Source organism: Gorilla gorilla, chromosome 7 (assembly GCF_029281585.2).
Source record: "Gorilla gorilla gorilla isolate KB3781 chromosome 7, NHGRI_mGorGor1-v2.1_pri, whole genome shotgun sequence".
Lineage (NCBI taxonomy): Eukaryota > Metazoa > Chordata > Mammalia > Primates > Hominidae > Gorilla > Gorilla gorilla.
Window position 1 is genome coordinate 47,008,744 of NC_073231.2, and position 27,309 is coordinate 47,036,052.

Consider the following 27,309-nt stretch of genomic DNA (forward strand, 5'->3'; position numbering starts at 1 on the left):
AATTATATTTTCAGCCTCTGTGGTTTAAATTCTGGGTCAAACACTTCCCGACTGCTCGGGCTGGCTCGCTCTAGCCCCTGGTCTCTAATTGCTCACTAACTGTCCCGGAAATACCCTCTTCGTCCCTTGTTCTTGCTGCAGTGGGCTTTGGCAGGCTTCCGCTGGCCAGGTGTTGTCCCCAGCAGTCGCCATGGCAGCGATGTACAACAAAGACTCTGAGGGGCTTGGAATTGACAGGCCGGAGGTGGGGCCCGAGTTCCTGTCTCCAGCCCACGATTTGCTGATCCATCTGTCTTCCTCAGAGAGAGAGGGCGGATAATGCAGACTGCGCTTCCTTGGAAGACGGCAGGCTCCAGGCCAGACAAACGAATGTAAACTTGAAATTGGGCCAAATATGGGACATTTAGTTGAATGGGAGGATACAGAGCAAAGGGATCCAAGAGCAGCCTCAAGGTTCAGAAGGTTCTTGGCTGCTTTTGCAAAGGAAAAGAAAAAGTCTCCACCTACCTGCTGGACTTTCTTCTTCTTCTTTTTTTAAAAAAATATTTATTTATTTATTTATTTTTTATAGAGACAGGGTCTCCATTGTTGCCCAGGCTGGTCTCAAACTCCTAGCTTCAAGCGAAGCTTGGCCTCCCAAAATGCTGGGATTACAGGTGTGAGGCACTGTGCCTGGCCCCTGCTGGACTTTCAAGAGCACAGGAAGGATTTCTCTTCAACCCTTACCCCTCTCCTCCACTCAAAGTTATTTAGCACATTTTTCTTTCCTGGGCCCTGCCTAAGATCCTGAAATCCCACATTAGTCTCTTCTTGGGGTTAAATCATTAAGGTTCCATTTATACAAATACTGAGCTGGTGCAGCCAGCCTATTGGCCAGCCTTGCCCACCATACTGGCTACCTGGTCATCTACTGCCACAATGCCCTGGGATGGGAAACACAGCTAACATGCTTTTTAAAATTGTAGTAAACTATACATAACATAAAAATGACCATTTTAACCATTTCAAATGTACAATTTAGTCTCATTACATACATTTGCTGTCTTGTACAACCATCACCACTATCAGTTTCCAGAACTTTTTCATCATCCCAAACAGAAACCCCATACCCGTTAAACAATAACTCCCCATCCCTCACCCCCCCTCCCCTGATAACCTCTATTTTACTTTCTGTCTCTATGAATTTACCTATTCTAGGTATCAACCATACAGATGAAGAGCTGAGGCTCAGGGAAGGAATTTACCAAGGTCATGAAGCTGTAAGACACAGAACCTGGGGTGTCTGCCTGCAGAGCTCACACTGACTCTACAGCCACTGATCCAAAGCTTCAGCAAGGGGGTCTTTCTAGCAGGGCTCCCCCAGGGTGAGAGTAATGGTGGGGACTCAGCCAACCCTTTATGTTGACATTGTGCATTCCTGCAATTTATCTAATTTGCTCTTCTTCATAATATTCCCATCTGACAGATGAGCAAGAGATGAAGTGACCCCTCCAACCCCACAGCTCAGAGTCTTTCTTGAAGCTCCAACTCCAGGGCCATTGTTTTCCTGTTCTCCCCGCTCCAAGGCCTCTCCTCTCTCCTTGGCCCAACTCTCTGACAGTGATGCAGGTACTTGGCAAATTTAAATGGGAGGGACTGCCTTTAAAAACAAATGAACCCCTTCTGAATGAACATATTCTATTGAATGCCATATGAAGAAAAATCTAGGCGTTTGTACTGGTTTCCTGAGGCTGCCGGTAACAAATTGCCACAAACTAGGTGGTTTACAACAACAGAAATCTGTTCTCACAGTTCTGAAGGCCAGACGTTCAAAATCAGAATGGCATTTGCTTGAAGGATCCAGGGGAGAATCCCTCCTTGCTTCTTCCAGCTTCTGGTGGCTCATGGCAATACCTGGACTTGTAGACATATCCCTCCAGTCTCTACTGATGCCTTCATATCACCTTCTCTTCTGTTAGGAGAACACTTGTCATTGGATTTAGGAACCACTCTAATCGAAGATGATCTCACGTGTAGTTTAATTACGTCTATAAAATATGCTTTTCAGTAAGGTCACTTCCATGCTTTGAATGCCCCCTCCAAAACTTAATGTTGAAACTTAATCCCCAACGTGGCGGTACTGAGAGGTGGGGCCTTTTAGAGCTGGTTGGATTGTGAAGGTTCTGTCCTCATGAATGGATTAGTTCCATTCATGGATTAATAAATTAATAGGCTTATGGATTAGTGGGTTACGATGGGAGGGGAACTGGTGGCTTTATAAGAGGAGGAAGAGAGACCTGGGCTAGTACATTAAGTTTCTCAGCCCCCTTACCATGTGGTGACCTGTGCCACCTGGGGACACTGCAGAGTCCCCACCAGCAAGAAGGCTCTCACCAGACTTAGCCCCTCAACATTGGACTTAGCCTCCATAACTGTAAGAAATAAACTCCTTTTCTTCATAAATTATCGAGTTTCAGCTATTCTGTTATAAACGACAGAAGACGACTAAGGCAGTCACGTTCACAGGTTCTGGGCAGGACGTGTCTTTTGGGGGCCATTCACCCCCAGGCTTCATGGTGAATGACTGACTAGAAGCAGTGCCCTCCAACTCCAAGTTGGTCCTTTTGAGCCCATCAATGACAGTGGACAGAAAAGTTGGCCGCTGATTGAACTTCAGATCTGTCTTGAACAGGAAGCCACTGATACCTGTGTGGGAACCAGCTCCATCACCCGGCATCCCAGCCAGACCCACCACTGCAAATGTTCCTACATTTCGCTGTTGCATAGAATTTCCCTTTGGGGATTATAAATATACCTTCTTGCTTAGGTTTTTACTAGAAAAAAGAGAGAGAAGCAAAACAGCAAAGCAAAGCTCAAACTCCACCAGGCTGTGTCACAAATCTGTGTATAATGTTCTCCTGTTGCTCAAGGAAACACCCCCACAAAGGAGTTTTGTTGAATGCTTTGAACTGTCCCTCAGTGTAGAGGACATATTATGGGGTTGGAACATCCAACAATTTCTTTTTGGAAAATAAACTGGGTCCTGGTCCGGAACATACCCTTTGTCTGATTTTGTGCCGCAAGAGCATACTGATGTAAAGCCTGAGGTTCCTAGCTTCCCAGGAAGATGTTGCATTGATAGATTCTGGTTCCACTCTGGCCAAGAGACCTTGCCCACTAACTCTTTGCCATATGAATTGCTTTCTAAGCTACAATTCTCCTTTCATCTTGCTTTTCTAGCCCATCTCATACTGAATTTAAAGAAGCTTACAATGGACCTTTTTTTGGTACCAAATATCTTTCCCTAGGAGGGTGCCTCATTTCTTATCATTCTGTCTGATTCAGAGTCCATGCTCTCCTTGAATCTTTTCCTCCTCACTCCTGGCCTCACAACTCAGGCCCTCCTCTAAAGTCCCAAAGGATACATTGCTGCCCCCCTCCCCAGCATGTGGCATCCCCCTCACCACGGAGGCCAATTTCCTGCCTCCCTGTATTCCCCTTCTATGTCCAGGACCAACATAATTGTATGTGACATAGTCAGAGCTATTTGAGTGACACTGGAAGCCCCTAGTATTCCTGTTACACGGGTTACCCCATGATCCCCACCAGATAGGCAGCAGTTTCTCAGAATTCAATAGCTTCATAAATTTAATTCATTTTAAAATAGCTTTATTTTACTGATTTTTATTTATCCTGAAAAATTGTTGTGAAAGTTCCTAGCTTTGCTTCTTTTTAAATGGCCTATTGCTCATTTTATTATTCAGACCTCATCCTTGCTTTAAAAAAGAAAGGGAAGCATCGAATCCTGAGATCTGACCACTTTTATCTGTGACTAATTCATTTTAGCCTTAGAGAGTCAGCGTGATAGGAACCACTAGTCATGCATTGCTTCTGCATGGCTCGCTCCTGCTAGGAAATGAAGCAGGATTCTCCGACACCAGGGTGCTTGGGCAGCCCCCCCACAGGTTCGTCATCGTTGAGTGCATGGCTGTACAGTCAGGGGTAGAGAATGGCTTCTTCACCCCTCTTCAGAGGTCCCTGCCAGGAACCCACACAGGGCCAACCAAGTCAAGCACTGCTCACTTGCTTTTACAAGTGTTTAATCCTCCCAGTGGGCCTGTGTAGACAGTCTTATTATTATCTCCAGTTTAAAATAGAAAAACGGGGTCCTGAGAGGTTAAAGTCTCAGAGGTCGACCCCAGCTGCCTGGCCTCAGAGTCTGTGCATTTGACCACTGTGCCCCTTGCTGTGTCACAGGCCCCCTAAGGTAGAAGGGGCACCAGCCACCAGGCCACACTGCCGCCTCAGGGAGGAGAGAGTAGACATTTGAATCATGTTCATTAGGTACAGTGTAATGTGGAAAGTAAATTCCAGCATATCTCAGTTAGTGTGATAAGAATCCCATAGGTTAGGATGAAGGCACTATTTATTTATTTAGTTAGTTAGTTAGTTAGTTATGTTTTGAAATAGAGTCTCTCTCTGTTACCCAGGCTGGAGTGCAGTGGCGCGATCTCGGCTCACTGCAACCTCTGCCTCCCAGGTTGAAGCAATTCTCCTACTTGAGCCTCCCAAGTAGCTGGGATTACAGGTGCCCACCACCACACCCAGCTAATTTTTGTATTTTTAGTGGAGACGGTGTTTCACCCTGTTGGCCAGGTTGGTCTCAAACTCCTGACCTCAGGTGATCCACCCACCTTGGCCTCCCAAAGTGCTGGGATTACAGATGTGAGCCACCACGCCCAGCACTATTATTTTTTAACTTTTAATTTTTCCTTTCTTTCCATTTTCAGGTTAAGGTCACACGAAGGCACTGTTTTTATCACTATTTTACTCATGAGGAATTGACAGTTCCTTGACTGGATTTGCCTAGGGTTGTTTGTGGGTAGAGGGAGGAGACAAGATTGGAACCCAGCCTAGTTCTTCCATCCGTAAGTCCAGGCTTTCTGGTTCCCAGGAGCACGCCTTCCCACAAGTGCGGAGGCAGCGCCTGCTGGGTCTGCTTTGATCACGTGGAGGAAACTCACTTCCCCCAAGACCTCTTTTGCACCTGCCTGCCCTTTTGTCTGAAGTCCCCCAAAGCCCCACCTCTGTTGGCCTCCGCCACTGGAGGTGCCCCCACTGGGTGGGCTCACTGTTTATTCCCAAACCTGACCTGGATGAAGTGGGCGCTCCTTACCTTGTTCCTCGTAAGGAGTTTTCCCCCAGAAAATCCCAGTTAAAATGCAAATGTGCTGCCTGGCAGAGACGCCTGGAATTCGTGCATTGGTTCCTTCTCAGAGAGCAGGATTCTGAGGGTTGAGACTTGATAGGACTGAAGAACACAGTCGGGGGAGCTGCAGGGAGGACAATGGGCCCTGGGGAGTTCAAGTGCGGGATGGAGGACCCCAGCCACCATGGAAGAGGGAAGAAGAAGCGGTCCTGCTCTCAGGGAGAGACAGAGATAGAATGGGCACTATCCTTTTCAGCAGCACCCTGGGGTGTCTGGCCCTCAGGACACAGTGAGCCTGGCCACCTCATAGACAACGAGTGAGGCCCACTGGTGGAGTCCAAGGCTGGATTCTCCCCAGTCCTGGAAAAAGGCAAAAGGAGCAGGTTTCCCCGAGAGGGCCCTGGGAGCAAGCTTAGCTACCCACTGCTCCTCTCCTACTCAGGCAAGTGTCCCCCTGCCCCTTATAGGACAGTAAGTCAGGAAAGGATCCATCTCTCACCCCACCCACCCCAAGTTCATCAAGCAGCCCTGCACCCCATCTGGAGGCAAGGAGTGCCTCTCAGACCCTTCCCTAGGCCATACATACAGATGCACTGTACACGGCAATGGAATCACTCTACAGATCATTTTCTGCCTCACCATGCCCATTTAAATCTATTGGACCTGACACTGTCAATGACAGCAGTGTGCTGTCATTGTTTGAAAATAGCCGCGTTATATTTCATCACATCACATCGCATCACATAAGCCAGTTGCCCACTCATGAATTATAGACTCGTTTCCAATGTTTTGCTACTGCAAATACTGCCACAACCGGCATTTGGGTACCAGTTTCTTGCGTACATGGAGCAACTTGTTTTCTAAAGACATTCCATGAACCACTGAGCTTGCTGACCACGGCCTGTCCTTAGGAAAGGAGAGAACAGAAATGAGTTTTCCTGGGCAAAGGGCTCAGCTTTGGAAACTCAGCTTCAGGCTGCCCTCCAAGCCATGCCAATGCAGCAGGTGAATCATTTCACCCAGATTTCTGAGCCAACCTCAGTGAGAATGACCACGAGTGAGAATCTCATGCCAGCCAGGCCAGCCTCTCACCTCTTGTTCTGGGGAACAGAGGCAAAACCTGCATCATTTTCTGTAATGCCAGAGGAAATCCCCAGATAAGGCAGACACCCTGATGCCTCACAGAAGGCACTCCCACAGAGATATAAACGGATGAATGCTTTCTTCATCACAGTTCACAGTTCTCAATGGCCCTTCAGGGCTGCCAAAAAACCTCTCTTAGCTCATTGCTGCTTCTGCCTCAGCCAGACACAGCACTTCCTAGAAAATCGTCATTCCATTTACTGTTTATTCTTGGGGTGGATTACTATTTCCCATAAACTCTTGCAGCGTTAAAGGTAGAGTTTCGGTAAATCTCATCAGATGTCCACACGAAAGGAAAAAGATGTCCTTTATTTTTAATGTGCCAGAGAAAAGGAAACCATGACTCCATTTTTCAGTTAGTGACAAAAGCCAGTAATGGACGATTCTAACTAGGGGACCCAGTGCTGCTTTACAATTGCTATCCCTACCTCTCTAAAAGGCCAGGGTGCTACCTGGCATGTAAAGATGTCAGGAGGACTGTTCCTTCATTACACTTTGGAGTATATTAATTCTCATATTTGTCATTGACAGTTTGCATTTTAGTCAAATCTGTAAATCACTCACAAGAAGCTCATTATTTTTAATGACTTTTTTGTTAACATATTTTTATCCTGATCAATATTTGAAATAATGAGCTTAGTGTGCTAGTTGTATTTTTTTTTTCTAATGCCCATGTCAAAATGTCAAATGTTACATAGCACCTAGAATGCTCTGGAGCCTGGAGCAGCGGCACACTCTGCTAAATGCTGGACCGCATTGGATCCCAGATTCCAGCCTCCTAGCAGGGTGCCTCCGGAGGCTAACACACGTAGGCTACCTTTCAGACATGGAGATACTGTCATCTGTCTTTGCATTTATATGCATTTAATGTGCCACAGATTCAGAAAATGGGGGTTAGGAGAGATGGAGAAATCACCTACTTTTCAAAAGGCAGAGGTGCTTAATGGAAACTGCGTAGGCTTTGGAATCAGGTCCAGGTACACATCTTAGTGACATTAGATAAGGTGGCTCATTTGTAGAGGGGGCATATTAAGAGCCACTTTATAAAGCAGAACAAAGATTAAATGAGATAATAGACACAAAGTGCCTGATTGAGGAAAGGTATTCACAGCCCGTGGCAGCCAGCATGACCTTCAGCGCAAGTCTGGATGTGATAATCACCCACGTGCAGACAGATCCAAGCCTTCAAGACGTTCATACCTGACCCAAGGATGGGTCTTGCCTCTGTCACTTGCCATCCATGTGATCTGGGGGAATGACTTAACCACCAGGGATTCTCAACTTCAGCTATACCATGGGGCTAACAATGTCTATCCATAGGACTTCTGAAAGGACCACACAAAACACACAGGGAAGCGCCCCAAGCATGCAGTAGGCCCACCATTAATGTAACTGAACTTTGAGCTGTGTGCCAGGATCAGTAGGCATCTGGGTGCTGGGAAACTGGGTTCCTTCTTTCCTTGCCTTCTGGGAATAGAGGGCAAAGCGAGGGAGTTGTGATAACATTTCTGGCTGATGGTCCCAGGGGACTGTGGCATTGATATGAAATGTCCATTCTAGATTCATGATCACAGCAGTGGAGGATGGTGGGAATTTGCGGGGTCTTTTATGATGATCTAAGTTTAAGTGTAGTCAGATTTATTGTGAGTAGGAGTTGGGGAGACAAAGAACACTCAGGAAAACCAGGAAGGGTATCAGAGATCCCCCCTACCTGGCTCCATTTTCCTTAACAGTTACCACGTGGCATGGGGTCCTGCCCTGCCTGTCGGATCCAGCCGTGGTGGTGGGGGACAGGGTGGGGAATGGGAGGGCTGCATCCCGGCTGAGCTCCTGCAGCTCCCACACAGTCGGCCACCCTTAGAAGATGCGCTCAGATGTGGTGCTGAGAAAACAACTCTACTTCCTGCAGAGACTTCAAAAACCCACACCCTGTCTACTGCTGCACATTTTTGCAGCTGAAGGAGAAACTGCTGGAAATAGGAGTTTCCCTGATGTTATCACGATGATGCCGACTGTGTTCTTCTGGAGACATCGGGGAGTTGGCTCAGGAAGGGCTGGGTGGGAAGTGATGCAGCTTTAGACAAAGGCTCTGGGCTCTTCACAAAGGGAGGTAAGGTGGGGCCTCCGGGTTCCGAGTTGGCTGAACTTTCACCTGCCCTCAGTGGCAATAGTTCTAGTCCTAAGAGTAAAGGGAGAGGAGAGCAGAGATTTAGAGAAAGAGATGAGCAGAGCAGGTAAGGCCATGCAAGACCCTCTTCAAACTTGCTGTCTTCCTTCACCCTACCCATCTTCTTCCAAAAAGGTGACATCTTTGTCCTATTGATCATCTTGGTGTTTCTAATTCCCTTTCTTTAAATCTTTTTGTATCATTCAGAGATGCCCAGAGCAGTAAAATGAGCAATGACTCCTTTGGAGAAATAGCTGATTCCTGCTGGGATAGAAAATGTCCAAGATGAGCTTTATACATGTGATTTTGCCAGAAAGCAGAAAAGCTCTTAAAAACTGGTCCAGGAGCCAGCTGGAGAGTCCTACTGGCCAAAGATGGGTTCATTTTTAACATCGCAAAAGAATAATGACTGCAATATATGGAAAGGTAGTAAATATAGAAATCCATGAGCTCGCGATGATAAAAAGAGACCCCTCATTGATCACCACTAGAGGTTGTTTGGGTATCAACTCATTTCTCTAAAAATTGACAGAGAACAAGCACCGATCCCATCTTTCCTGTGTGAACTATATTTCAGAGTAACTAAAGAGCCAACAAGGTAAAGGTCATTTTTATGTAAGAATTTCCCCCTAATAAATGCAGAAGGAATAACAGAATTAGAAAATTATGAGTTTGCAGTCCCTAATGAAATAATGAATTCAGAAATGATCATCAGTTGATACTGATGGCATGGTGGCAGGTGCCTGTAATCCCAGCTACTTGGGAGGCTGAGGCAGGAGAATCGCCTGAACCCAGGATGCAGAAGCTGCAGTTAGCTGAGATCATGCCACTGCACTCCAGCCTGGGCAACAGAGTGAGACTCTGTCTCAAAAAAAAAAAAAAAAAAAACAACCACTATTACATAGTATTTAACATACTTGGCCAAGGTTCAAATCCTGCTTTTGGTGCCTACCTACCCGTGCATTTATATTTTTTATTATTTATTATTTATTTATTTAGAGACAGAGTCTCTCTCTGTTGCCCAGGCTGTAGTGCAGTGGCAGTGCAATCTCGGCTCACTGCCACCTCCACCTCCCAGGTTCAAGTGATTTTCCTGCCTCAGCCTTCCAAGTAGCTGGAACTACAGGTGCCCACCATCACGCTCAGCTAATTTTTGTATTTTTAGTAAAGACTGTGTTTCGCCATGTTGGCCAGGCTGTTCTTGAACTCCTGATCTCAGGTGATTTGCCTCCCAAAGTGCTGAGATTACAGGTGTGAGCCTCCACACCCGGCTGACAGAGAACTTTAAAGCGGGAACTACACAGCAACACCCATGAAGTATTCGTTGCACATTAAAACTTTAAAATGGAATCTATTGAAACTGCTAGATCTGCCCTATCCTATCCGGTAGCCACAGGTGGCCTTTGAACACTTGAGATGTGGCTATTCTGAACTGAGATGTGCTTTAAGTGCACAATACATACCTGATTTTGAAGAATATAAAAGAAAAAGAATATAAAATATCTCATCTATAATTTTTTATATTAATCACACTTTGAAATGATAATATTTTGGCTATTTTACATTAAATAAGTTATTAAAATAATTTCACCTATTTTTTTAAGTTTTAAAAGAGAATGTTTAAAATTAAATATGTGGTTCAAATTATATTTCCACTGGACAGCACTGCTCTAAATATAACTTCACAGTTTATAGAAAATACTGGCGGTAATGGAACTAGTTAACACCAAAAGGAAATAAATCCAGAATGTGGGGCGATTTACTTCCTACAACAAATAAATGGTATTAGAACAAATTGGGAAGAGGGGCGGTCTCAGATTAAAACAGATATAACAACCAAATGCAGTATTTGAATCTCGTTTGCTTCCAGAACGACTAGTTATAAAAAGACACTTTTGAAACAATCTGGGAAATTTGAACATTGAGACTGGGTATTAGATCATCTTAAAGGCTTATTGTTTATTTTGTTAGAGGTAATAACAGTATTACGGCTATGTTTTTAAAGATGTGCTTATCTGTTAGGAGTGCATAGCCAAGTATTTGTGGGTGGAATCATGTGTCCTCTGGGATTTGCTTTAAAATGTTCAGAGTAGGAAGGTGTGGTGGTTGGGTAAAACCAGGCTGACTAGATGTTGATTAATATTGAAACAAGGTGATGAGGCTATGGGAGTTCATTATATTTTTCTTTCTACTTTTTACATGTTGAAAAGTTCTAAAATTTAATTATAAATATTTAATACATATCTATATTTATACTATATAATGCTATATTTAATAATAAAAGTATGTATTTTATATAATAAGTTATAATGAATTTTGATGCCGCCAAAGCTATTTTTTATTTTTAACACCTGGCAAAGGTAAAAGCATGATTGGTTTGTCCGGCAAAGAGTCATGAGCCCTTAGAAGGCGGAGTCCAAAGGGACTGGGGAGGAAGGCTGAAAAGACCAGTGCTCCACTCTGGCCCTGCAGTAGCAGGTCTTACCTGTTTCCCATGAGATGTGCAGGCCGACCAGGGCCAGTTCAAAGACACAGGATTCCCGAGGAGGGAGAGGGTTGGCAGGGCCCATGACCATCTAAAGGCCTGAGACACACTTACAGGTCTGCCTGGGCAGGCCAGCTCAGTGCCTGGATGGGCCTCACGGGTGGGCACTGGGTCCCAGGGCCTGGCATATTCATGGTGTACCTGGAGGTGACTAGGCCTGAAATTCACGAGAGAGGATGAATAATCCCAATTTCTGTTTGCTAATTTACTGTGAGCTATAACTGCCAAGGATCAGATATCCATGAACAGCATGTTGTGGAGAACCAACACTGGGTGGAAGAAGAACTTAGAAAGTGGCAGCGGCTGGGATCACCGGGCTGTGATAATTCCCAGTACATCTCTCCCCACCAGAGAGAAAACTGCCCTAGTGATGGCACAGGACTTTCTTTTTGGTAGTAAGAGGATGTGGTTAAAAATGTAGTCCTGATTTTAAAGAATATAAAATATCTTATTTAAATTTTTTACATTAATCACATTTTGAAATGATAGTAGTGAGTCCCTAATTTTATCTGTTGTGGGAGACTGTGACCGACCACTGAACCCTCCTCCTACCTCCAGACCTTTAATCAAGTTACCCTTGAGGTAGTCCATCTCTTTAGAGTAATTCTTCATTTCTATTCTGTGTTAAGAATCAGCTCTCAGAGGGCAAAAGTATTCTTCTAGTCCCAAGTTCTGATGGTGTCTTAGTCCCATTACGCTGTTTTAAAAAAATACCACAGATTGGGTAATTTATAAACAATAAACATTGATTTCTCATGGTTCTGGAGGCTGGAAAGTGCAAGGTCAAGGTGCCAGAAGGTCCGGTGTCTGGTGAAGGCTGCTGTTTGTTTCCAAGATGGCACCTTGTTCACTGTGTCCTTACGTGGAGGAAGGTTAAAGGCCAAAAAGGAGCAGACGCAGTGTGAAGCCTCTTTATAAGGCATTAGTGCCATTCATGAGGGCAGAGCACTCAACCCCATCACCAGAAGGCCCTACCTTCCGACACAGTTGCGCTTGGGATTAAGTTTCAACATGAATTTTGGAGTGGGCACACACATTCAAACCACAGCAGATGGGATCCCTCGTGTTACACCTTCAGGGTGTAGACAAGGGACTAAAGGTGAACTTTATCTGGTTCATGATTTCCGCAGCATAATAGTCATGAATATGGGTCCTGGAGTTGCACAAGTGGGGACTGTGTTTACTCTTACCTCATCTGTTGACTAATTGTGTGATCTTGAGCAAATATCCCCTCGAAGCGTTGGGTTCTTAAAAGTATATGCCCTTGACATGATTGCAAAACACCAATCACACAGAGCATCCACTAGTGCACCTGGCATCTAGTGGGTACTTGATAAATGAGAGCACTAGCTGTTGTGTTATTATTATGAGTGCAACTTAGAGTTGGTCCTGGCTAAATAGGTTTTGCTCACAGAGGCTAAACTATATGCCAAATCTAGGAGGCTTAGATCTGCACACCCCACTCGCAGATCTAAAGCATTTCTTAAGAGAACTAAAAATGGGACCAGGGCCAGGCACGGTGGCTCATACCTGTAATCCCAGCACTTTGGGAGGCCAAGGCAGGTGGATCACTTGAGGTCAGGAGTTCAAGACCAGCCTGGCCAATAGGTGAAACCCCATCTGTACTAAAAATACAAAAATTAGCCGAGCGTGGTGGTGCACGGCTGTAGTCCCAGCTACTCAGGAGGCTGAGGTAGGAGAATCACTTGAACTCAGGAGGCAGAGGTTGCAGTGAGTTGAGATCACGCTACTGCACTCCAGCTTGGGTGATAGAGCGAGACTCCATCTTAAAAAAAAAAGGGGGGGGAATACCAGGTTGAGGAATATAGGTGAATCTGATAAACGAAGTGTATTTGACATGCCCACCCTGCTTGTTTCTCTGCAATTTCATGAGGCTGCAGGGGTGGGGAAATGGAAGTTGCCTTTGACCTGACCCATGGCAGCCACTCATGACACAGGGAGTTAGCCTGTGTTCCACAGGATTCACTCCTCTTCTTTTCCCCAGCAACTTGTATCCATATGAGTCCTAAGACCCTCCCCATACAGCTGCCACCTTCCTTAGCGGTGTCCTGGGAAGGATGGTATTTGATGATTTGATAATGCTCAGTGGGTTACCCTCCAAGAGATATTTGCTTTTGAGCTCAGCATAAAGCCTCAGTTAGCTCAAAATAACAAACCTATAAGGATTCCTGTCAGAATCCCTAAGTGCCTGGCACCTAGTAGGTGCTCAAGAAATACTTATTAAGTGATAAATGGAGGGGATTTCAGGCACTGTTGTGAATTCCTGAGGGACACCCTTAGGCCTGGGGACTTTCCTGGGACCATTCCAATCACCCCACAGAGGGTGCTTTCCTGTTGCAGTTATTCAGAAGGCCCGCCCTGAGCAAGGGCTCCAAACCAGGATTTCCTTCAGGGTTGAGGCCGACTCTAGTGGCAGCTTTAGGAGCTTCCTCGCTTCACAGTGCTTTAGCGCCATTAAAGCTCTGCTTCGGAGGACTGGGGTCCCAGGGGGAGTGAGAGAAAGCTCACCACTTAAGTCATTTATACTTTGGCTGCCCAGGCCTGAAAAAATGCTCTTGGGACTGATCCTGAAGTGCGGAAGGATAAGTTAAATGGCTTAATAGATCCTGGCAGCTTCGGAAAGGACTAATGGCTCAGCATTAATTGGGTACATAGAGTGCAGATGAATCTCTGAAAAGGTATTTCAGACTTGCCTGTTCAGCTTTCACTGGCTTCAAAGCATCACATCAGTTGACTCCCAAACAATGTGGATTATTAAAGAAATATGAATACTGGATATTTGCATCGACCTTCATATTCCTGGTGCCCTTGTTTATCCCCTGAGCAACAAACTGAATACCGCTATGTGGCAGGGATTGTGCAGGGGGCTAGAGATAGATGAAGTTCCTGTCCCTGTCCCCACATGCCTTTATTCTGGAAGGCAGAGGTTGGGAATCTGAAAACAATGAGACAGCTGCTGGGTTGGAGGTCGATCCCAGGAAGACACAGAGGAAGGAGGAGGCCGGGGCTCCGCCTGGGTGGTAGGTGGCAGTGGAGGCTTCCTGGGTGGGTGGGGACTGGGGCATATGCCAGGCCTCCAAGGCAGGCAAACAAAGGCTCTGGCCGAGGGAGCAGCATGTGACTCACGCAGGGGGTTGGATGGGGAGCACACATGAGCTGGAGGGAGGAGGAGGGGGCTGGGCGAGGTAGGCAGGAGTCAGATAACGAAGAGCCAATGGGCTGTCAGGGGAGCGTCTGCCTGCACTGTGATGTGACTGTGAGTCACCGCAGGACCGGAACACAGACAGGACATGTGCGGCTCTGGGCTGTAAAAAAGACACCACTGAGAGTACAGAAAACACCTGTGAGAGAGGCTGGCATCCAGGGCGGGAAACCTCTTTTGAGGGCGTGAACCAGGATGTGAAGCAGCATTTGAATTCTTGCTGCTCTCTTCTGGAGCAGTGGGATATTGGGCAGTTCACTTAACCTCTCTGAGCTCCTTCCTCAAGGTGAGGAGAAAATGAAAAGATGTCTGAAAAAGAATATCTCAGGCACTTTGGTTGTAAGTGACACAGAGAAAACCATCTTTTATTTTTATTTATTTATTTATTTATTTTTTGAGACGGAGTCTCACTCTATCCCCCGGGTTGGATTGCAGTGGTGCCATCTTGGCTCACTGCAACCTCCACCTCCCTGGTTCAAGTGATTCTCCTGCCTCAGCCTCCTGAGTAGCTGGGACTACAGGTGCACCACTGTCACCCCTGGCTAATTTTTGTATTTTTAGTAGAGACGGGGTTTCTCCATGTTGGCCAGGCTGGTCTCAAACTCCTGAACTCAAGTGATCTGCCCACGTCAGCCTCCCAAAGTGCTGGGATTACAGGTGTGAGCCACTGCGTCTGGCCCAGAAAACCATTTTGAACCAGCTCAGTCAAAAGGAAGAATTTATGGGTAATCTCCTGTTGCCCTGGAAGAGGCAGCGGTATGGAGGCCCTCAGGGTGGCAGAAACAGCTGCTGCAGGAGGCTCTCTCTCCATCCTTCACACTCCTGCTGCCCTCTGAGCACTGGTGCCATATTCCTCCCTGGAAGCATGGCCAGCTACTGTTCACACGCCACAGATCACAGAGCTTCAGCACTTTCTGTAGTCTCTTTCTGTAGTTTCTGGTGGACAAATCCTGGAAAGAACTTTGATTGGCCAGGTTGGGGCTGGGTACTCTTCCATTGACTGGTCAGTTTGGACAGTGGGCAAAATATCATGACTGACCCAACTCAAGCTTTGTGGCCCCACTTCAGTCAATTAAATATGACCAGGGGAGCCACAGTTGAGAAACTGTGATGGCTCCCACTGAGAACACAGGATTGCAGTGTGGGAAAGAGTATTTCCTAAACGTATGGGTGCTATGGGGTTGCTATGGGCTGAATGTTTGTAGGCCCCTAAGTTTGATACATTGATACCACCTTTGGTGGTAATTAGGATTCCATGAGATCTTGGCTGGTATCCTCAAAATGGGATTTGCACCTTTTTAAGAAGAGGAAGACAGAGATTTCCTCGCATACACCAACGAAAGGTCATAAAAGAACACAGTGAAAAGTCATCTATAAACCAGAAAGAGGATCGTCCAAGAACCAAATCTGCCAGTACCTTGATCTTGGACCTCCCAGCTCCAGAATTGGGAAATGAACATCTGCTGTTTAAGCCACGCAGTCTACGGTATTTTTATAGTAGCTCAAGCTAAGACAGAGGTGCAATCCCAGAAAATGAGAGATGCTGGGTAGATAAAACTGGATCAGCATTACAAAACACTTTGTTGATGTAAAACATTATACAAATATTAGATATTGAAGATATTGTTCCCTCTTTGAGAGTGGTACTTCTTTGGATTCATCTCTCTAGTTTCGGTGTGTAGAATAGTTACTGACACATAGTAGGGACTTTGTAACACATGGTACTGAGTTAGTGAATGCCACAGATTGAATTAGTGGATAGTCAGTGGACAGCATAACAGGCAGAAGAATCCAACTTTATTAGAGATTAGGTTCTAAAGTCCACACAGGCTGGGCACAGTGGCTCACGTCTGTAATCCCAACACTTTGGGAGGCTGAGGCAGGAGGATTGCTTGAGCCGAGGAGTTCAAGATCAGCCTGAAGAACATAGCAAGACTCTGTATCTATTTAAAAAAATTTGAAAATTATTTTAAAATTAGCCGAGTGTGGTGGTGCACACCTGAAAAGTTCCAGCTGCTAGAGAGGCTGAGGCAGGAGGATTGCTTGAGCCTAGGAGGTCAAGGCTGCAGTGAGCCATGATAGTGCCACTGCACTCCAGCCTGGGCAACAGAGCAAGACCCTGTCTCAAAATAATAAATAAATAAGATGTGGAAATCACATGTAATCAACATAATCCTTGAAAATTCCCTAGGGAGGTGACCATGTTGAAAAACACATACCATCACTCAGTAAGTTTGATAGAACCATTTTTTCCTCCAAATTGGAACACATTGATGTTTCCTGTGGTCAAACACCAGAGGAAGCAGTTGGCTTTTATTTTAGCATGATGTTTTATAAGAAAATACATTAACAACTGAATCTCATTTAGCATGGGGAGCTGCTCAGGAGGAAACAGCAGATTCACTTCTCCCATCTCAGGCTCTCTCTGGACTGGGCTCACTGAGTCGAATGGCAGGTGGACTTGCTTGCGTTCAGTTTCATATTCTCTTGTTTACTTATTTGTACAGTGTATGGTGCTCATCTTCTAGAATGTGCATACATTGAGTTAGGAGGCCCATCTACTACAGGACTCTCCAATGCCTATCATGGTGCCTGGCATAGCAGGCTCTCAATAACCACATATCAAAGGAATGATCTACTGCACAAGGCACCATACTTGGTACTGAAGAGGTGGGATGAGATCTGTGAAACTAGCCTTTCCTCGGGGCATGGCCAGCCTAATAATAAGGGAGGTAAAATATGAAATGCCTGAAGAGACATGCAATGACAATAGCACCCAGCTGGAAGTGTCAGTAAATAACAGAAGAAAAAGTTCTGGTGGACTCTCAGATAAAGTAGGACCTACTTCTAGGGACCATCCTGACTTTTGCTTGAACTCCCTCCTGTTTGCTTCTCCATTCATCCAGAGACATTTTTGCTTTTCTGTAGCCTGGGCCACGCTCAAGCCCAAGTGTTTACTTCAAATATGTGCTGGTGCCTGGAGCTAGCTGCTTTGTGACCCATTTGCTCAGGGATGTGCCTCAGTAAGGAGGCATGACAATTAGGTCTGGACTTGGTGACCCCCTGGGGGAAAGGGTCTTACATTCCTCCTCCCCACTGCCCGTCTACCACTGCTTTGTGGAGTAGGACTTCATTCAGGCTGTCCCAGCTCTCACCTGAGTGTCCTAATTCCACAGCAGAGCTACTGAGGACGGTCACCACCTTTGTCCTCATGAACCTGCCCATCTGAGGAGCAGTTTCTTCCTCTTCTGCTCTTACAGGCAACAGAGAAAAAAAAGGCCACCCGCCCTGTCTGACCTGCTCTGGTTTGGGAAGAGTTTCTCTGCTAGTGGCTTTAGACTCATGTCCTGATGGGGATCATGTAACTGGAATCTCAGGTCATGGCCAAAGTGGACAGATAGTCAGTGCATGAAGGGAGGCAGCTAACTCATTCACCTGACTGCCAGGTCATGGATAGTTCACATGGAATATAAAATTTATTTTGTTTTACTGAGGAAAAGTTAAAGCATGCATACATAACCACCATACGTAGCAGACATTCCTCCAGACTTTTGAAAATTCTCTATGTATTTATCAATATACATGCATCTTAGTCCATTTTGGTTGCTATAACAAAACTACTATGGCTTATAAACAACTGAAATTTATTTCTCACAGTTCTGGAAGTTGGAAAGCCCAAGATCAAGGTGCGGACAAATTCACTGTCTGGCGAGAGCCCTGCTTCCACACAGACTGTTGTAACCTCACATGGCAGAAAACGAAAAAATCTCTCTGGCGTCACTTTTATAAGGACATTAATCCTATTCATGAGGGTTCTACCCATATGACCTAATCACCTTCCAAGGCCCCACATCCTCATATCATCACATTGGAGGTTAGGATTTCAACATATGAATTTTGAAGGTATGCAAACATTCAGCCTATAACAACATACAAATACAAGAATGGGATTATATGATAATTTTGTAACCTGATTTTTTTCACTTTTACTATATCATAAACATCTTTCAATGTCAAAAATACAGAATTGTCACTTTTTTATGTCTACATAATATTCTATTGCATGGGTGTACCATAATTTATTTAATAGCAGCCTATCATTAACCAGTTAGTTGTTTACCATTTATTATTATTATTATAGGCAATGCTGCAATAAAATCTTGTACATACTAGCACACATTTGTTTGACAATTTTCTTTTTTTTTTTTTTAAGACAGGGTCTCTGTTGCCTAGTCTGGAGTGCAGTGGAATAATCATAGCTCACTGCAGCCTTGAACTTTTGGGCTCAAGTGATTCTTCTGCCTCAGCTTCCAGAGTAGCTGTAAGTACAAGTACATGCCACCACATATGGCTAATTATTTTTATTTTTTGTAGAGACAGGGGTCATCCTATGTTGCCCAGGCTGGTCTTAAAGTCCTGGCTTCAAGTGATCCTCCCGAAGTGTTATGATTACAGTGCCAGGACTTGATAACTTCCTTAAGAGAATTTCCTGGAAGATTATCGAATTGAAGGGTATGCACATTTTAATACTGCATCAATTTACATTTTTTTAAAATTCACTTTAAAAAAAAAGAGAGATGGCGGGGGGGGGGGGGGTGTCTCTCTATTTTGCCCAGGCTGGTCTCGAACTCCTGGGCTCAAGCAATTCTCCCATCTCAGCCTCCTAAGTAGCTGGAACTACAGGTGCATGCCACTGGGCCCAGCTATAATCTACATCTTGCCAACGATGGACAGGAGAACCACCAATGGGGTACACACATTCTTTTTTGTCTTTAGTACTCTGAGCTCTTGTATCTTTTTCTAAGTGTCATTTTTGACTTCTATTAAGTTTTTTCATATGTTTAAGGTCCCTAGATTTCTTTTTTTGGTATTGCCTATTTGTGGATGATATTTTTTAATGTAAAACAAAATGACTCAAATTTACGAGGTCAGACTGTTTGAAGCATGTCAGTTTTATTCATTTCCATTTTCTCTTTTCTGTTTTTTCTCACTTTCTGAACATGACCTGTGCCATTTTCCCTCCGTTGCACCTATTTAGCCTGGTCTGGGCCCCTGGCCTGTCCATGCCATAGCCCAAGGCCAGGGTGATCCTCCCCTCCACACCCCCGATTGCCTCAGACACTCCTCAGGATAGGATTTGATTCATATTTCAACCTTATAAACACTGGCCGAGAACCTCAGTGAGCTAGGGACTAGGCTGAATACTGAAGTGGTTAAAAATGAATAAAACAGCTGGGTGTGGTGGCTCATGCCTATAATCCCAGCACTTTGGGAGGCTGAGGCAGGCAGATAATTTGAGCCTAGGAGTTGAAGACCAGCCTAGGTGACATGGCAAAACCTTGTCTCTCCAAATAAACAAAAAAATTAGCTGTGCGTGGTGGCGGCACGTGCTGTAGTCCTAGTTACTCAGGAGGCTGAGGTGGGAGAATCACTTAAGCCCATGAGGCAGACGTTAGAGTGAGCCAAGATTGTGCCACTGCACTCCAGCCTGGGCAACAGAGTGAGACCTCGTCTAAAAAAAAAAAAAAAAAGAAAAAAAGAATAAAACACAATTGTTCTCAGGAGCTGAGCATCTAGTAGGAGATTCAGACAAGCCCCTCATCACCAATGCTCTCAGATGTCCTCTAATAGAAGTGAGATGGGAATGGAGGAGGAGATAGGAATTTCAACTCTTGGAGCTCAGATGATTTCTTTAAAAAAAAAGTAGAGATGGCTGGGCATGGTCGCTCACGCCTGTAATCCCAGCACTTTTGAGAGGTTGAGGCGGGCAGATCACGAGGTCAGGAGATCAAGACCATCCTGACCAACATGGTGAAATCCTGTCTCTACTAAAATACAAAAAATTAGCCGGGTGTGGCGACACATGCCTGTAGTCCCAGTTACTTGGGAGGCTGAGGCAGGGGAATTGCTTGAACCTGGGAGGCGGAGGTTGCAGTAAGCCAAGTTCGTGCCACTGCACTCTAGCCTGGGCAACAGAGTGAGACTCTGTCTCAAAAAAAAAAAAAAAGAAAAAGAAAAAAAATTAGAGATTTGAGGGGGAAAGGTATTTCAGTTTCAGGCAGCACAAACAGTGTAACATTAAGAGCAACTGCTGATTAAATAATTGTCATGTGCCAGGTTAATTGGTGTTGTTGCTAATTCTGCCAACAGAGCTACACATGGTAGTTTCTATTCTCATTCTTCTACAGCTGAGGAAAGGAAGGCTTAGAGAGGCTGAACAACTAGCCCAAGACTGCTAACTAGTGCCACAATGGAGGTTTGAACCCAGGTCTGGCAAAATAAAAGCGTGTGTTTCGTGCTCATCCAATTACTTACTGCTTGAATGAAAGTTGGAGGGCAGAGAGTGTGCAGGGTACAGGATTCTTTGGAGATCAGGACTGCAGAGGGCTGTGAATGAGGTGGAAGCACCTATTGTCTCTGACTAGTGTCTATTGTCCCTTCTGTCCTGCAAGTCTCAGTTCAGGTATCACCTCCTCCAGGAAGCCTTCCCCGACTTCCTCAGGTTTTCTAGATGACTGTCCTCCGCCACCACCATTCAGGTGTAACCCTGTGCCTTCCTTTCCCGTGGAGTTATTCACTGTCTATTAATTGTCTACTCATCTCTTTCTGCCCACTGGACAGTAAGCTCTTTGAGGGTGGAGCCACATCTGATCATCTTTGCATTCCTACTTTGTGAGTGAAAGAATGAAGGAGTGAATGGGGCACTGGGTGTGGAGAAGAGGGAATGGATAGGTTCCAGGCAGCCTGGCAGGATCTGGCAACAGGCAATGGCAGGGGCAGGGTGGAAAGAAAGCTCTGAGGGTTCAGCCTGCCCTGAGAAGAGGGATGCAGGGAGAGAAGCAGGGTGGTGGGAGGGTCAGGGATCCATAATAAAGGTCATGGGGTCCTGAGGATAAACACCTTGGGTCTGGTTGCAGGCTGTCTGGGTTCATTTCCAGTTCTGCCACCTGACTCCCTTAGGACTTCTGAGAACTTTAAGACTGCGTCTCGGTTTTCCTCATTGGTAAAACGGGTCTATTAATTATACCAGCTCACAGGTTGTCATGAGGATTAAGCTGAGCTCATGTGTGCCCAGAGCTAGCATCACTATCCTGCTTTTTCTCTGGGCATCTCCCGGTTTCCCAAGGCTCTGCTTCCCATGCAGGGTGTAGGCAGCGTGGGGGTGCTACTGTGGGGAGCTTGAACTGGTGCAGCCCAAGGCTGAGATGTCTTTGGTAAGGGATCTGTAGCAGTTTTGTTGTTTGTTTAAGGCAGTGGGCTCTGAGGTCACAGGACCAGGGACAAGTCCCAGCTCCAAACTTACTAGCCGTGGAATCCTGAATTTGTTACCTAACCACTCTGAGCTTCAGATTCAGAGGATAACAAAACAGGGATAATAATAGCACATGCCTCATCAGGTTGTTGGTAAGTGTTAATTAAGATAGTAGATGGCTTCTTCTTAGAATAACTTCAAATTTCTCATGGTAGCCTGGTGAGTTTCCATGTACTCTGACCTTAGATGGCCGCCCACCTGCCCCCGGCTACCCCCTGTCCTCCTCTCAGGCCCCTAGGACTCTGCTATCCCTGCAAGCTTATTGTCATCTCAGAGCTCGCGCCTTGGAGCTGTTCTTGCCCAGGTCGTTGCAAATCTTTCTCCCTCACATCATTCAGGTCTTTGTTCAATGTTACCTCCTCAGAGTGGCCTCCAGGATCTCCCTTCTAAACTAGCTTCCTCCTGCCCTCCTATCCCTTCCCTACCCACTTACCTTGCATTCTGGATGAGCCCTTCCATGCACATGACGTGCTATTCACAACTATTTGTGTATCGTTTCTCCCTTCTGGAATGTAAGCTTCCCAAGCACAGGCACCTGGTCTGTCTCCTTCACTGGTGTGACCCAGTGTCTGAAAAAGCAACTGGCACATATAAGGTCTCAATAATATTTATGAAATGAGTGTGTGAATAAATGAACTGCTTAGCACACACCTGACACACAGTCGGTACCCACTAAACGGTGGTGGTTGAGACTCTTAACATTATCATATCACCACGGCAAAGCAGAGTCATTTGGGTTGGAGCATGAGCTCCAGAGCACGGTGCCTATGTTCGAGTCCCGGTTCTGCCCTTTTCTACCTGCACAGTCCATGGCACAGCCTCTAGGCCTGGCCTTTGTGGTGTTGCAAGAGTCAGTGGGTGAATCCTCGTGAAGTCCGTGCATCAGGGCCCAGGCAGAGGAAACCCTGCATGTGTCAGAGTTGGCTGATGGCACTTGTGGACTATACCAAGGCACACTCAGTAAAAGTGCTTGAGTTTTCAAAAGAGCAGATAACAAAATAACATTTCTCCTCTCTTCTGCCACTTCTGTCTTGTTTTTAGCTTAAAAAAAAAAAAAAAAAAAAAGAGGCCAGGCACAGTGGCTCATGCCTGTAATCCTAGCACTTTGGGAGGCCGAGGTGGGAGACTGCTTGAGGCCAAGAGTTCAAGACCAACCTGGTCAACATAGTGAGACCCTGTCTCTATTTTTTTAATTTTATCACAAAAAATTTTTTTAAATAAAAATTAAAAACCAGGCTGGGCATGGTGGCTCACAGCTATTATCCCAGCACTTTGGGATGCTGAGGCAGGAGGACTGCTTGAGCCCAGGAGTTTGAGACCAGCCTAAGCAACATAGCGAGACCTGTCTCTACAAAAAATGTTTTAAAAATTAGCCAGGTGTGGTGGTGCTTGCCTGTGATTCTATTATAGCTACTTGGGGGGCTGAGGCAAGAGGATCACTTGAGCCGGGGAGGTCAAGCTTGCCATGATCTGTGATTGTGCCACTGCACCCCCAGCTTGAGTCACAAAGCAAGACTCTGACTCAAATAAACAAACAAATAAATAAGTTTTTAAAATCAGGGCAAAATTTACATAACATAAAATAAACCTTTTTCAAGTGTACAGTTCAGTGGCATTGAGTACATTCACAATATTGTACAACTCCACTTCCATCTAGTTCGAAAACCTTTCCTCACTCCAAAAGGAAACCCCACGCCTATTAACTACCTGTTAAGTAGCCAATCCCCAGTCTCCCTTCCCCCAGCCCCTGGAAATCCAGTCATCTATTTTCTGTCTCTGTAGAGTTACCTATTCTGGCTATTTCATATAAATGGGATTATACAGATACGTGACCCTTTGTGTCTGGCATTTTTCACTTAGCATAATGTTTTCAAGGTTCGTCTGCATTGTAGCATGCGTCAGTACTTTTTCTTTTTAGGGCTAAGTCATTTTCCATGGTAGGTGGACACCGTATCTTGTTTATTCATTTATCCTTTGATGGAACATTTGGGTTGTTTCCACTTTGGGACTGTCAGAGAAATGCTGCTGTGAACATTTGCATACAAAGTTTTGCTGGAATACCTGTTTTCAGTTCTTTTGGGTATATCTCTAGGAGTGGAATTGCTGAGTCATATGGTAACTCTATATTTAACTTTTTGAGGCACTGGCAGACTGTTTTTCCGTGTGGCTGCACCATTTTACATTCCCACCAGCAACGTATGAGGGTTCCAATTTCTCCACATCCTGACCAACATTTGTTATTTTCTGGTTTTATGATTCTAACCATCCTCGTGGGTGTGAAGACGTAGCTCATTGTGGTTTTGATTTTTATTTCTCTGGTGACTAATGGTGTTAAGCATCTTTTCATATACTGTGTGTTGTTGAACCAGGGGCAGGACTTAGTTTGATGGCCTTGTCTGAGGTTATACAGTACAGGGAAATGTATTTGGAGAGTTCCATGTTTCCTCCCTGGTTTTCCCTTCATACCAGGGCGTGGGATTGGCTTCCTGGGTCCTATTTTACCTTCAAATGGGCCCAGGAATTGGAGACCGCCCCCGTCTGTTATCCAGGGACAGTGGTACCTGGCTCAGAGGGATAGCACATGAGATATGGGAGTAACTAAGGGAACAGACTGAAACCAGACTACTGGCATTCCAGTTCTGGCTCTACCTTATCTAACTATGACTTTGGGCTACATGAGTCAATGTCTCTGCCTCAGTTTCATGTCTGTAACTGAGTTTAATAATAGTAACTGCCTCGCAGGGTTGTCATGAAGATTAGATGAGTTAATATCTAAAAGCCAACACTCAGTCAGGGTCGGCTATCATTATCCCCAGCATTTCGTATTTCAGCTTCGGATGGACATGGGCTATCAAGTTCATGTTTGTTCTTCTGCCCAAAAGCCTCCTCGGAGTTCTTTATGGACCGTCTTCCATTTGAACTACATAGGAACTCTCTTATCTGCTATTTGTCTGTACCAATCTTCAAAGCAAAAAGAGCATGGTCTCATTTAATAGCTCATCTTGTGTCCAAGCAAGACTTTGATAAAACCTTTTAAAAACTGTGCACCTCTGATCATCAGACATAGGCCTGGAACGCAGAATGGGAGAAGTCAAATTTGAAAGGCCAGTGTAACCCCCCAGACCACAGCTGCCTGGGCACTGCAGGACAGAGGGGAAAATCTGTTTCTTCCTCCAGCACAGGCCTCCCTGCCTTATCTCTGAATCCCACCCCAGTCCCTTCAGCATGCGGCTTAGCCAGCCTAATCCAAACATCCCAGGAAACTCTTCTAGAGAAATGCGCCATGAGCCTCTCCTAAGGATGGCTTCCTCTGCCGCATCCGTGATTCCTTCAGCTCCCTTGATTCCTCACACCCTCATTTTGGGCCTCAAAATTCTTAGGCATGTGTTAGGGGTGGGAGGAGGGAGAGGATCAGGAAGAATAGTGGACGCTGGGCTTAATACCTGGGTGGTGGGATGATCTGTGCAGCTAATCGCCAAGGCACACATTTATCTATGTAACAAATCTGCACCTTCTGCACACGTACCCCCGAACTTAAAAGCTGGAAAAAAAAAAAACTTAGGCAGGAAAACTCTTACTTTGTAGGAAGAGAAGAAAATCACTTTGAACTACTTTATCCCTTTTGTAGCCTTTTTTTCCTGACTACAGTGAGCAACACCTGTTTGAGATGGTGGAGCACATTCTTGCTGGTGAAAGGAAGCAAGGTACTGAATGGAGTGGGAGATGGAGGGCGGGGGGAGTTGCCCATGGCTGTGTCACCAGGTCTGGTCTAAAAAAGTGTCTGGGTGCCCTTCATGCTCACAGCAGAGTAACCACCTAGGGATCCCTTTCAGCCAGCTCCTGGAGCTAGGCAGGCTGTGAAAGCAAGGGCTCTGGTCCAAATCCCGGCTACCTACTTGTAGCTTTGTCCTTGTTTGTAATAGTGGGGTCTAATGAACTCACTGGCCTTTAATCTGACTTTTCCAATGACTGACCCGAGAGAGTCTAGTCCACACTCTCAGTTCCACAGATACGTGTAGAAATCCATCCTGAAAACCCAGACCCAACGCAGGAAGATTCCTGGGTACTTCCAGGGCAGGCTGAAGACACACATAGGCTCCCTACTCTCCTCTGAGGAGTTCCAGAGCTGCCTCCCAGTATGTGCTACGGAATCTACCAGGTTCCAGTGTGGCAAATTAGGGGTGCAGGTCTGCAGTGACTGAAAACTCAATTTTCCCACAGCTTCAAATCCAAGTTCCTCTACGAGGATTCACCTCTAATCTACCTACTTATCGATTTAAACTAGTGGATCATTCGGCCTGCTAGTCACTGCACTCCTCATGTTATCTCTCAAGAATTACAGTGGCTCACGCCTGTAATCCCAGCATTTTGGGAGGCCAAGGTGGGTGGATCACTTGAGGCCAGGAGTTTGAGACCAGCCTGACCATCGTGGCGAAACCCCATCTCTACTAAAAATACAAAAATTAGCCAAGTGTGGTGGCATTCACCTGCAGCCTCAGCTGTTTGGGAGGCTGAGGCATGAGAATCACTTGAACCCAGGAAGTGGAGGCCACAGTGAGCCAACATCACGCCACTGCACTCCAGCCTGGGTGACAGAATAAGACTCCAACTCAAAAAAAAAAAAAAAAAAAGAATTACCAATAAGAGGTTGCAGGCTGAGTTGGGGCAAATTGATGCCATCACCTGGGGTGGAGACTTCGAGGAAGCCTGAAAGCCTCAGGGAGGGAAAGGGAGGAGGTGATGCGCCAGCTCCTATACATGGCATTGGCCTCAAACTCCGACGCAAATGCTTGCAGCCTCCAAATCTGTGCACATCTCCTTTGTACTCCTGTGACATGCTGCTCTTCCCTCATCTTCTCTTTGTAGAGGTATAAAGAATCCCACCCCATGTGATTGGGCCTTGGGAGGATCCTTTGGACAGGTTGGCAAGAGGGAAGCACAAATGCGCCTGTGCATGTGTGAGTAGGGACCCATCCATGGACTCTAAAGAAGCGAAGGAATATGTCCCTGTGTCTTCATATCTGTGATCAGCTGTGAGGGGACCCTTCTGTTGGATAAACTCAGGGTTGGGGGCTGGAGGGTCTACTCCTCAAAGTTCCTCAAATATGGCTGCTATGCTCCTGCCTCAGGGCCTTTGCACTGGCGGTTTCCTTTGCTTAGAACACTCTCCCCCAGACTTCTCTGTGGCTCACACTGTCACCTCACACAAGCCTTTGCTTTGAAATTACCTTTTCAGTGACACCCATTCCATCCCCTGACCCTGCTGTATTTCCCTCCAAGTCATGTAACATCTTCCATAATTGTCTTATTTCTTGTGTTTGCTGCCCTTCTCCCTCTACTACAGCATAGTTCCCTGGGGACTTGATTTGTCACCACTGTACCCCCAGTGCCTGAGATGGTGCCTAACCATTTATCTCATAGTAGGCTTTCATTAAATGTTTGCTAGATGAACTAATAAGTGAATGAATGACTTGTAAGGTATCCATTAGCTTTAAGAAGCTGTAAGTTTGGATCATGAATCTGAGGGCTCAGGTCTGAGTTCCAGCTTTGTCACTTGAAAACCAGGTTACCTGAAGAAAGTTAGCTGAAAGTGTGGGAGTCTCAGTTTTCCCATCTGTGGAGTGGGGTTAATAATAGATCATATTTATTTTGCGTTTGCTGTGTTCCAGGCACTTACCAAGCGCATCGCCTGAGCTTAACTCAGTTGTAGTGAGGCAACCTGTTATTAGGT

General features: G+C 45.7%; 1 long non-coding RNA gene across 3 annotated transcripts in view; it reads left to right on the forward strand.

Annotated features, from left to right (window-relative positions):
• The first annotated feature begins 217 nt into the window (after positions 1-217).
• The window catches only part of LOC109028031 (uncharacterized), a 59,188-nt gene continuing 32,096 nt past the window's right edge, over positions 218-27,309 (forward strand). For all 3 annotated transcript variants that reach the window (XR_008668012.2, XR_008668014.2, XR_002007086.4), the window contains exons 1-3: positions 218-371; positions 1,198-1,364; positions 1,466-1,608. This is a non-coding gene — a long non-coding RNA (uncharacterized lncRNA). The remainder of the gene's footprint in view (positions 372-1,197; positions 1,365-1,465; positions 1,609-27,309) is intronic.